The sequence below is a fragment of the Heptranchias perlo genome, chromosome 15 (assembly GCF_035084215.1).
Source record: "Heptranchias perlo isolate sHepPer1 chromosome 15, sHepPer1.hap1, whole genome shotgun sequence".
NCBI classification, from domain to species: Eukaryota; Metazoa; Chordata; class Chondrichthyes; order Hexanchiformes; family Hexanchidae; genus Heptranchias; species Heptranchias perlo.
This window is the reverse complement of record NC_090339.1, coordinates 31,044,415-31,056,378: the sequence shown is the minus strand read 5'-3', so window position 1 is coordinate 31,056,378 and position 11,964 is coordinate 31,044,415. Positions and strand designations below refer to the sequence as shown.

General features: G+C 40.5%; 1 long non-coding RNA gene across 1 annotated transcript in view; it reads right to left on the bottom strand.

Moving 5' to 3' along the window:
* Window positions 1–326: 326 nt before the first annotated feature.
* Window positions 327–11,964, bottom strand: part of LOC137332962 (uncharacterized) — a 33,862-nt gene continuing 22,224 nt past the window's right edge. Inside the window, exon 3 of the long non-coding RNA XR_010965768.1 lies at window positions 327–959. This is a non-coding gene — a long non-coding RNA (uncharacterized lncRNA). The remainder of the gene's footprint in view (window positions 960–11,964) is intronic.

The window sequence follows — 11,964 nt, the reverse complement described above, 5'->3', positions numbered from 1 at the left end:
CTGCATTATACTTCACCACCACCCCCTGTTCCCCTGCCTCTCCCCATTCAGCGAGCTCCTGGTGGCAGGCCCAATCCAGGCTAGGAATTCTTGTTGCATATATAATGAAGCTGACCCATGTAGATTTGGCGGAGTTCACCATTCCTAATGTGCGAGCAGAAAGTTCGCAATCTAAGCAGCAGGGCTGGAAAGTGCACCCCTATGAGGATGTCATTATTCAAATGGTGCTTAACCAGACAAAGTGCATACATTGTCCCACCACAGCATGGTTTCTCATATATTTCAATGATAACCGTTATGAATTTCTCAACATAATTTTTATGATGGCTTAAAAGTTTATTGTTTCTCGTGTAATATTGCAGCTGCCATCAGTGGCGAGCACACACACACACGGATAGTTCATTGTACAGTATGGAGATAATAAGAGGCCGTGCCTTCCTTATGTATATTTCTTAGGAATGCATTTTCTTAAAAGAACTTAACTCAATGGCACGTGTTTCATTAAAAATAACTATCTTCTGACAGCTGCCAATTCCTTTCCAAATGATTCATTTAATCCTTAGTTAAAACATAGAAAAGAAATTCCTAGGGACAAGCAGAATTTACAGGAAGTGATGCCACATCCTCAGTAGCTTCCAGGAAGGTTGTGCAGCAGTTTGCAAAGATAGCTATTTCCAGATGTCATCCAGTGACTTTAGTCCTTGGGAGACAGACTTTTCCGATTTTTCATTTGCACGTGCTGTATCAGAAGCCGTTGAAGTCCTCAAAGGAAATCCTTAAGGAAATGCTTGAGCCCAAGTTTCAATGTTTCCAAAAAAGTCACTGATCAAGAATGTCATCCTGCGGTGCGCAATGCTGCAGATGTTGGCACGGTCAGCAAGTTTGAGAGCCTTTGCCTTCCTTAACATTGCACCTCAAAGCTTCTCTTCTGTCCTTTAATTTTTTTTCAAATGATGATACTATTTATCCAACAAATAAAGAACAGTGTAAAAGACACATAAATCTTCAGGCTTTTCCAACCAATCAAGCATAATATCTAGTAAGACATTTTACACTACAGAGGAGCGTACTATGACACTGGGAGGGGGTCTATTTTCCAATCAGCTAATTTTATAAAAGCTTTGTATTACATTACCCTGCTTGCTTTTTTTTTTAAAAAGGCGAGTTTTAACCCATTTAAATGCATTAATGACAGCCTACAAATTGCAGACAGAGCAATATGATGCAAGTGTATTAATGTTTCATAACCTGAACTTCACCAATTGTAAAATATATCCACCGTGTAGCTGAGCACATCCAGTGCTATAAATTGTCATCGATTTGCTTATAATAAGAAACAAATTCAAGAACGACATTACAAAAGGTTACTATTACTCCCTGCTAAGGATGTGGAACTTTTTGCGGCACTGTTCTGTCCTTTGGGGGTGCGAGTGTTGGCAGTCGGTGTCAGTGCCACCACCGTTCAGGTGGCCTGAGTGATAATTCTGGGTGACTTGGTAGTACACTCAGAGGTCTGTTTGTCCTCCCTTTGAAACTCTTCAGGAGGGCTTGCAGGTCTGAATGAGTGAAGTTTGCATTCTTCTTCTCTGGCTTTGTACCATGCCCAGCTGTGCTCCGGGCACAGATGGTACTTGTATAGATTTATGATCACTAAAGTATAATAAAAGTATTGCTAAGATATGCAGTGAAGTTATCAGAGAGTGAAGTGAAAGAGCCAATCACTGTTTCTCTCTTAACTGTTTGTTCCCCAGTCTTATGCTAAAGAGTACAGGCAGAACTGTCTTTTTAAAGGCTGCGCAGGAGTTTCCAGGTCAGCTCAGCTGCTTACACCAGTTTTACACCAATAACTGCACCAATGGGAATGCAAATGAGCAGACCCAGGAAACTCGTGTACAATTCTCTCCAGAGGCCATCAGCAGGCACACCCTTTTTTTTTTAGAAAGGGCTTCAGCCCAATTTTGAGGAAATTCCAGACCATTGTAGCAGAGCTTCTGACTATTTCCAGCGATAACTTAACCTTAAAACCACAGTATTATTAGAACTGAGCTGGTTTAACTCAAAACAAGTCTGTGAAAATCTGAATATATCCAACCGAAAAATCATTGAGACAGATGTTTGGACTACGAAGCTTAGAAACAGTATAGGTGTCTTTTACATTTATTATTGTCTCACTAATGCTGAATATTTTGATCTACTGCATCTTAAGCTCCCCAACGGCCTTGTGATTAGTAGCACCTGAGCTGTACAGGACAGGATGTCCCAGGTTCAATTTTCGACCATTGCTAAGTTTGATGATTAAAGTTAAGGCATTACAATTGACCCCAATGCACCTGGATTAGGGAGGAGAAAAATGAGAGAGTGTTCCTACTCCTGATCACTGTACAGTGACCACTGCTGTAAAGTGTGTGTGGTGTTAGCCAAGGACAGGAATGGGCTCAGCTATGATGCCTCATCTACATTTGAACACCTTGCTGCAATTTGCTATCTAGGATCACATATTAAGTTTGACCACTTAGACAAGATACCAGTGGGCATCCATGGAATCAAATCCACCACAAATCAGTACTTTAGGAGAGCAGGAGGGAATATTGACACCAATAAAGTTTTTAATGAAATTTCAGTTATTTCCAATTTAAAAAAAATCCTTGAGACAGATATTTGAACTGTGAGGGATAATTCATGTTTCGGAAGTTTCTTGGTGGTAATCATGTACATTTACTGCTGAGCCATTATTCCAACTCACTGCAACTTGACTTACTATCAGCAGTGAGTTAAATCACTCAGTTGAAAGTAGTTAAAATTACTGCTGAAACAAGCAGTGATTCAGCCACTTGATCTTTCAAAGTAATGTGACTTGTTATACTGCTAGTGGGAAAGAGCAGTAAATGGCAACAGAAGTTATATAGCACGCCATGTTTAGTGAAGCAGAACCTTATGTATTAGCAGCGCATCAAGTTCAAACAGGCTTCTTTTTGGCACTAAACCAGCATTAGCTGCAACAAAAAGCTGTTGAAATTCCTGGGCATCAAAGTTACCAAAACCTCTAAAATGCTGAGAAGTGCAAAGAATTCCATGAAATGTATCAACAACATACAATGTGTGCCTAAATTTAAAACAGCATACAGTAAAGAATATATTCCAGGGGACAAGCACCGCCATATGGATGGTCAGGAACATGGGAAGGAACATAGGACTAGGAGTAGGCTATTCACCCCCTCGAGCCTGTTCGCCATTCAGTTAGATTATGGCTGATCATTATCTTAACTCCATCTACCCAAAACGTTCAGTTAGCCAGAGAAACTGTATCATAAGAATGTTTGTAAAATCTTTAGAAGATCTTACGAACATTGTTATGATACTATTTTTCTTCATAGCTGTTTCGGAACACTGTTGCAGGTGCAGGGGGCCAAATGACCTCCTCCTGTGTTGTAAAATTCTATAATTCTAGCCTCACCAATAATATTTAGTAAAGTGTGCATGTAACTTGCAAAAATGTGCTTTTTCTGAAATTGCTGGCTATGTTCAAAGTAAATAAACAGTAGTTCAAATTGCTGAACCAGTCACCCATCACTGCCTGAATAAGGCTGGAACAGACAGGTTACAAAACAAGGATGGATCTGAATATTGATCATCTCGAGCTTTTTTTGTTTTCTTGGGAAGCCTAGGTGACGGGCAAGGCACATAGTGCAGGTTATCACTAATGTTAAAATGGTAAGAGAGAAAATAAGAAAAATCACAAAGCAGCAATTATGTGGCACTAAGATTGTGCTTTAAAAGCTTGTACCTTGAAAGAGGAAAGGAAAACTGAGCAACATAAGGAGCTCTGCAGTTTTGAGATCCTGAAAAAGAATAAAATTAGGGTAAGAGTCATGATGAGTCATGATTTCAACACAGTGGGAATGCAAAGATGAAGACAGTACTGTAGGATTGTCATCTGTTTGAAGCATTCACATAGTCATTCACGAAAGAAACAGATCTATCACCATCTCTTGAAATGATTCCTTATTCATGACGAAGATTGATGTGGAGATGCCGGTGATGGACTGGGGTTGACAATTGTAAACAATTTTACAACACCAAGTTATAGTCCAACAAATTTATTTTAAATTCCACAAGCTTTTGGAGGCTTCCTCCTTCCTCAGGTGAATGGTGTGGAAATGGAATTTTCGAATCCTTCGCATTTGAAAATCACAGAACAAATTGCAATAAGATAAATGATCAGTTCATCTGTTTTGGTGAGGGAGGAGTACTGGCTAGGGGCTTAAAGGATTAAATTATGAGGACAGGTAGCATAAACTCTCTTTATGAACTTGGCCTGTATTCCCTTGTGTTTAAAAGGTTGAAGGGCGATCTAATCTGATAAAAGGATTCGATAGGGTAGATGCAGAGAAACTATTCCATCTGGTGGAGGAATCCAGAACGGGGCCGGTGGTGGGGGGGGAGGGGGGGCACAAACTTAAAATTAGGCCATTTAGGAGTGAAATCAAGAAGCATTTTTTGACACAAAGGGTAGTGGAAATCTGAAATTCTCTCTTCCAAAAGGCTTTGGATGCTGGGTCAATTGAAATTTTCAATGAGATCGATATTTTTGTTAGGTAAGGGTATCAATAGATATACAAAGGCAGGTAAACGGAGTTGAGATTCGGATCAGCCATGATCAGATTGAATGGCAGAACAGACTCAAGGGGCTAAATGGCCCACTCCTGTTCCTAGGACACCAGGATACTTCCTGCTCTTCTTCAAAAAATTGCCATGGGATCTTTTATTTCCACCCAAGATAGGGATTTTGTTTAACATCTCATCCAAAAAACAGCACTTCTGACTATGTAGCACTTCCTCAGTACTGTACTGAACTGAACTGTTAGCCTAGATTACACATTGAAGGCATGGAATGGGGCTTGAACCCAGGGTTATCAGAGGTGAGCGTTACCAACTAAGCCAAGCTGCCAGTTAAATGGAAAAAAAGAATGTAAAGAGGAAAAGCAATGCAAGAAGAGCACAAAAAAGAAATTAAGTGGAAGGGTGAGAAAGTACTTTCAATGGGAACTGAAGTCCAGGATAATCCTACATCACAACTTGCAGGTGGCATTTGTTATTGAAATTTTAAGCACAGTCCGGCAATGAAAATCCATTTTTAAGAACAATTCTTAATGTTTCCCAGCACTCGAATGGAATGTATAAATAAATGGAGAACAGGAAATTAAAGCTATTATGAGGCATCAATGTATCAGACTTATTGAGTCCTTTGGCAGTCTGACACGTTTGGTGAAGGAATGAATTTGGACACGGAGCTGTCAGTTGTACACCCTTAATAGAAGAATAACAATTGAGAGAGAGAGAGAGAGAGAGAGAGAGAAAAGAAAACAGAATTGAGCAGAATTTCCTCTTTAGTCTGGACATAAAGCAGCATATGGTTGGACCACATATAGAAAAGTCGAGTGGGGAGAATCACGCACTTAGAATGCAGCCAGCCCAATTTAAATGAATGGAAAATCGAGCATTAAGGGTGTGTGATCCTCCCTGCCCATCCTTCCTATATATATTCCACCCATACACCAAAAGTTTATGTACAGAAATGAGAGGGGTTAAACCTACTCTAGGCATTAGAGCTAGCAACTAATTATAATAAAAAATAATAATTTTGTGATGTGGTGTTTGTTGAGCAGGCATTTAACTTTTGTCCACACTTCTAAGTTAGCTCCTGGGAGTAAATACTTTGCATGCACAGTAACACAGTCATCTGGGGCATGATTTTTAACTCGGAGCCTTGATCCCGGCGCACGTGTAGATATTCGTGTTGAGAACCCGGAAGTCAAGTGAATGCGTCGCAATCTGCAATCGCAACTCAATTGGAGGCAAGTATTTGTGCTTCCGGGTTTCCCACGCGCCCGGCAGCCTATCGGAAGGGAAAGGGACGACGAATTGGAGAAGGGGGAGGAAGGGAAAAAAAGATCGTGGGGGGGGGGGGTGGGGAGGCAGGGGAGTGGGAGGACGTGGACACCCGCATGGGCCTTGGAAAAGATCGAAGTGGTGGGAGGCAGCACTCTCGGGGGTGGGGGTGGCGGGGTCACCTAATCGCAGGGGTCCGAGCACATAACGGGAGCATGTTCGGCTTGAATGAAGCACTCCTGCTCCTCTGGGCCCACAAGCAGTGCAATAAAGACACTCACCTCATGGATCCAACTCTTCTTGCCTGCTTTCACCTGACATGAATCAGAAGAGATAGGAAACCCAAACAGGCAAGGTTAAATTTGTTTGACATTTCTAATACTCAAAAAAATTAAGTGCCTCAGCAATCGCAACGAGGTACATTGCCCCTTTAAATATTGGCAAGTTAACTTTAAGCGGGGACAGGACTTCCAGGTTTCTGTTGCACGCGCGCATCCTAACACACCCGAGTTAAACCTGGTAGTGGGCTTGTTGGAGCTGGGATGCGGTCCCGTTCCAAAAACACACTATTTTTATTCCCCACCCGTTCCTGGGGGTTCAAATCACCCCCCTGGTTTCAATCCTTTTTTGCTGATCAACTAAGCAGCAATTAACATCAAACATGAAATTTAACTACAGATTTACTTATTGCCACAAAGTGTTAATTTCTTCCATTTATAGCGGGTATTAATGCACTGGAGGGATTGGCAGAGTCCCAGTAGTCAGCAGAGCAGGAATTAATTGGATAAAGATTGAGTCTCTCGGAGAACTCTGAAGCACCTTAGTGCATCAGAAGTGGACTTCATTGTGTCAGACTGTGGTCCTCAACAGCTTAACATTCATTAGTAAGAGATGCTGAGAGATGCTCCAACTGTGCTTGCCAATGGGATGCCTGAGGTCTCCCCTGCAGATGCTGTATACAGCTCAAGGGTAGTCCACAGAGCAGACATTGTCCAGCTGAGTAATAGAATCAACCATTCTCTCCTGAACAGCTTATACATAAGGAAGAGAGAAAGAGAGATAAATGTTTGTGCTTATATATTGCCTTAGCTTCGGACTGTGAACTAGTTTGGAGTGCAGTGACTGTTGCTGCGTGGGCAAACATGGCATTCATTCTGCAACAGTTACATCCCAATGAGATAAATGACCAGTTAAATTAATTTTGGTGGTGTTGATTGAGAGAGGAATGCTGGCTAAGATGCAGACAAGGTGCAAAAAAGATTTACTAGGATGATACCAGAAATGAGAGGTTATACCTATTAGGAAAGGTTGAGCAGGCTGGTGCTCTTTTCTCTAGAAAAGGAGAAGCCTGAGGGGTGACCTGATAGAGGTCTTTAAGATTACGATAGGATAAACGTAGAGAAGATGTTTCTACTTGTGGGGGAGACCAGAACCAGGGGCTATAAATATAAGATAGTCACTAACAAATCCAACGGAGAATTCAGGAGAATCTTCTTCACCCAGAGTGTGGAACTCACTACCACAAGGAGCAGTTGATGCATTTAAGGGGAAGCTAGATAAACACATGAGGGAGAAGGGAATAGAAGGATATGTTGATAGGGTTAGATGAAGAAGGGTGGGAGGAGGCTCACGTGGAGCATAAACACCGGCATGGACCTGCTGGGCCGAAGGGCCTGTTTCAGTGCTGTACATTCTTTGTAACTCTACTCTTCAAAAAATACCATTCAGCCCATCAAGCCAGCATCACTATTTTCTTAGCCATTGCAGCTCTTCATCTGTTTAATCCCATTCCCCCATTTTTCTCCATATCCTTTAATGCCCTTATTTCCCAACTAAACATCTACCCCCCCCCCCCTTTTAAATGCCTCATTTGATTCTGCGCCATATACTTCTGGCTCAATGAATTCCAGATCCTTACAACCCTTTGTGTGAAGAATTGCTTTTCTGGATTTGCTTTTAATTGACTTAGTTGTCATTTCAAGTTTACATCTATTTGTTCAGGATTCTCTACTTTGGAGAAGTGTTTCCTATTCCCTTCATTATTTTGATCAGATAATCCTTTAACTTCTCAGTTCCAGGGATTAAAACCCAAATTTGCCCAGTGCTTTATCATAACTAAATCTCTTTATCCCAAAGATTATCTTGGTTGATAGTTAGCTCACAATAGGCAAGAGGTTTTATTTGTTGTGTGCTACCACCTTTCTGGCACAATGACACCTGTTGAAAGCTATCTTCTTTTGCAAAGAAAAGAACTTGCATTTATATAGTGTCTTTCACAACCTCAGGATGTCCCAAAGCGCTTTACAGCCAGTGAAGTACTTTCAAAGTGTAGTCACTGTTGTAATGTAGGAAACATGGCAACCAATTTGCTCACAGCAAGGTCCTACAAACAGCAATGAAATAAATGACCAGATAATCTGTTTTAGTGAAGTTGGCAAGGACACCAGGGAGAACTCCCTGCACTTCTTCAAATAGTGCCATGGGATCTTTTACATCCATCGGAGAGGGCAGATGGAGCCTCAGTTTAATGTCTCATCCAAAGACGGCACCTCCAACAGTGCAGCACTGGAGTGCCAGCTTAGATTTTGTGCTCAAGTCTCTGGAGTGGGACTTGAACCCACTACCTTCTGAGTCAAAGGTGAGAGTACTATCAACTGAGAAAAGAGGATTATGCATTCCTTGAGATTTAAAGACTGCACAACAGTAATAGGTCTGGTAGAACAAAATGTCTAATGCTATGCTAGCTGAAGATGAGAAAGCAGAATGATAACTTTTGTGTAGTCAGTTCTATCTCCCATGAGGATGGTTGGTGAGCAATTTTCTCAGCTGCTAGTAAGCTGGTCTACCTATTCCTGTTGTAATAGTTCTAAAATATCCTCATTATCTCTCTTTTTGGTGCATTTACAGGAGCCTACGGCTCAATTTTGGTTAACAATACTTGTGTGAAACTACATGGGGAAATATGGCTGACAACTGCAACCTCCTTGGATCAGTATTTTCATCAATGTAAAATAATTAGCATTCATATACAGCAATGTGTCATAATTGACAGTGCTTCTCTTTGCTTACCTTGCCATTCTCCTTCAAATTGGTTGCCTTCTTCCACAGTCCCCCAATCACATCAGGTTGTGGAATATATGTGACCTCCTGTGTGTTTGTCTCCCACTCCTTCTAGATGCCTGTTTAGCTGTGGATTGCTATTCCAATTTAGAGGGCATTTCTTCATTTTACACTGTTCACAATAATCCAAAAGGCCTCATGAATAAAGAAAGTCTTTCTATGCCTTTCTCCTTCATCAGCACACCAAATTGGGCAGCTCCACAACCCAATTGAGACACAGTGTTATGTCTTTTTTTAAGGGGATGACTGGGTAACTTAGCACCATTATTACAAGTCTTCTCTAGTTGACTGCACAGTTTTGCAGTAGCTGTTTTGCATCCTAGCTCTAACAATGCATCAAGTGTTCCTTTGTGTTACTATGAGTGTGCTAAAAGGGAAGAAAACAATAACTATATAAAGGCAATTTCTTGCTGGCTTGCTTTCTAACTAACTCACTAAAAGCAAATAAAGCCTCCAGATCTTAGTGGCCATGATTACATTTACTTAACTGGTCTATCCATTTATGTTGCATCATACTGCCACCTACTGTCCTGAAGCTGAAAATAACACAGTTTCAGGCAGCTTGTTCTTTATGCATGAAGAAAATAAGGTTTACTGAAACATTACTAAAAGGGTCAGCTTTCAACAGATCATCAAAATTTCTGCACAAAGCATATCTATGGATTTTTTTTGTTATTTAAGTATGGAATTTCACTTTGTTAATAGCAGAAAACTGGAAATTTTGGAGGCAAAATATGAACATTTGTATGATCCTAGCTCTAGTTGTTTCATTTAGAACTAAAAAAGGGGAGTAATCACATTTCACTGGCTTGCTATCATACCTCTTAACATTGTGTCAAGTTGGTGCAGCCTCCCAATGGGTTAATAGATGAAGTTTCCTGGTTCAATTCCCAATCTGTGCTGATCTCAGCTGGGTAGCAATTAGGCCACTACAATTGGCCTCAGCATTCATGCTCCTGATTGCTGTTCAGTAACACCAGCTGGAAAGTGTGCATGTGTAGAACGTCAGACAAGAATAGAATGAGGCTGTGAAATCAATCATGATTTTCAGCGACTGGTGGGCACCGCGGGGACTGGAGTGCATCTTGGACCGATATAATAAAATTATAATTTGACACTTATTTTGGGTTTATTGGTTTACTGCACATGAACACACCCTAACCCCCCCTTCTTAAAAAAAAAGAAAAAAAAGGGGAAAAAAATCATGGTTGAATGGCCTGTTAACACTTAGGTTTGCATATAAAGGATAGTGACTTAAGTTACTTGCAGGAATGATTATCTTAATGTGACCGGCATTCCAATCCTTTCCAAATTCATGAAAAATTAGAATCCGATTGCGCACCTAGAAAAGGCAAAACGGCCATTTGTCAGAAAGAAAGTCAACTACTTTTATCAGTGCTTCATGGCAGGTTGTGGATTTCATTTCATCTATCACACAAATACTAACACGTTGGTTAATGGGGTTACACACAAAGATTGCGTGAACTGAAATATATTTAATCTGATATTACCACAGCAGCCACTTTTTCTTTAAAGTTTGGTTAAATGACCTGGTCCCAAAAGAAAGCTGAACAGTTAGAAAAATTAATATTCCAAACTAATTTGGAGAATTGTGGTCAAAAATGAATGCAAAGATTTTATATGTTACACAATACATATAAGGCCATAAGAAAATAAACTAAAACTATTTTGCCCATTCCTATTATTGGGGCCATATTCAGTATTTGCTTTACAACAACAAAGCACTTGCATTTATATGGCCCATATCTTTTTCTTTTTCTTCTCCCTTTGCCCTGATCTTTCTCCCTTCTATTTCTAAAAATGTTAACTTTTATTGGGGTACAATTCCACAGGCAATGATAGCCCTATGGTACCTCCCACAGGTGACCATTCTTTGTGTGTGAGCATAGACAATGGGGCCAATTTTCATCATTGGTTCAGCACTACTTTAACACTTGCCTGAATCTCAAGTGCAAATAACACTCAATTCTCCAGTGCAAGCTCATTTGCATAATTATTCATAACTCCTCATGCAAGCTCAGATGGGTCATAGCATGGCACAAGTGTTAGGAGGGAAACATTGCACGTAAGTAAAATGTAAAGGGATAATGGTAGAGTCACACTGGAGGGACAAAAATTCAGAAGTTTTTGGAGAGCCTTAAAAAGCATCTTAACCCGTCAGCAGCCTTTGAAGATAAAGAAGTGAGAGGCAAAAGTGAAGGTAAAGAGAACCTTCGGTGCATAAGTCTGCAGACAAGTGATGGAACAGCCCAGCACCCGGCCCCCTATCTAATGGCTGCTGAAGTCGAGCTAGTGCTGCAGGAACTGTTTGTGAGACGGGTTGCCCACTGTGCCACTGCACAGCACCCTCTCAAAGGTGAGCACAGCAGTACGTCTGCAAGGAGATGCAGGCCCCAGCTGATGTTACTGTCCAAGCATAGGCAAACTCTTTGCTGCATAGTAGCCTCAGATGCCCTTACTTAAAACCATTTATATAAATGTGATATTTCACTATGAAAATAAAATAATTTTATGTCTTTGAATTATAAAATAAATTAGTAGAGAACAGACTTACAGTTTGCTAGAGAAATATTGAAAAATTAAAACTGAAGCAATTGATGGATTCCTTTATCTATGCCAGTACATTGTGTAGTTCATTGGCTGCAAAGCGCTTTGGGACCTCCTGAGGTCGTGAAAGGCATTATATAAATGCAAGTCTTGCAGAAAATAGAATGCAAACCAAAAATTTAATGAAAGCCACATTTCTACAAACAACTTTATATTTTTGACCAAGAACTTGAACAATGAAATGAGGACAATCTTGGATTCTCAAAGAAATTGTCGACAACATTCTTGATTTTAAAATGCCGGGCGTAATACACAATTTAAAAATGAACAACATCTCATAATAGATGGAGGAAATTGTGACTCCTCTAAGACTGAATTTTGGACAAG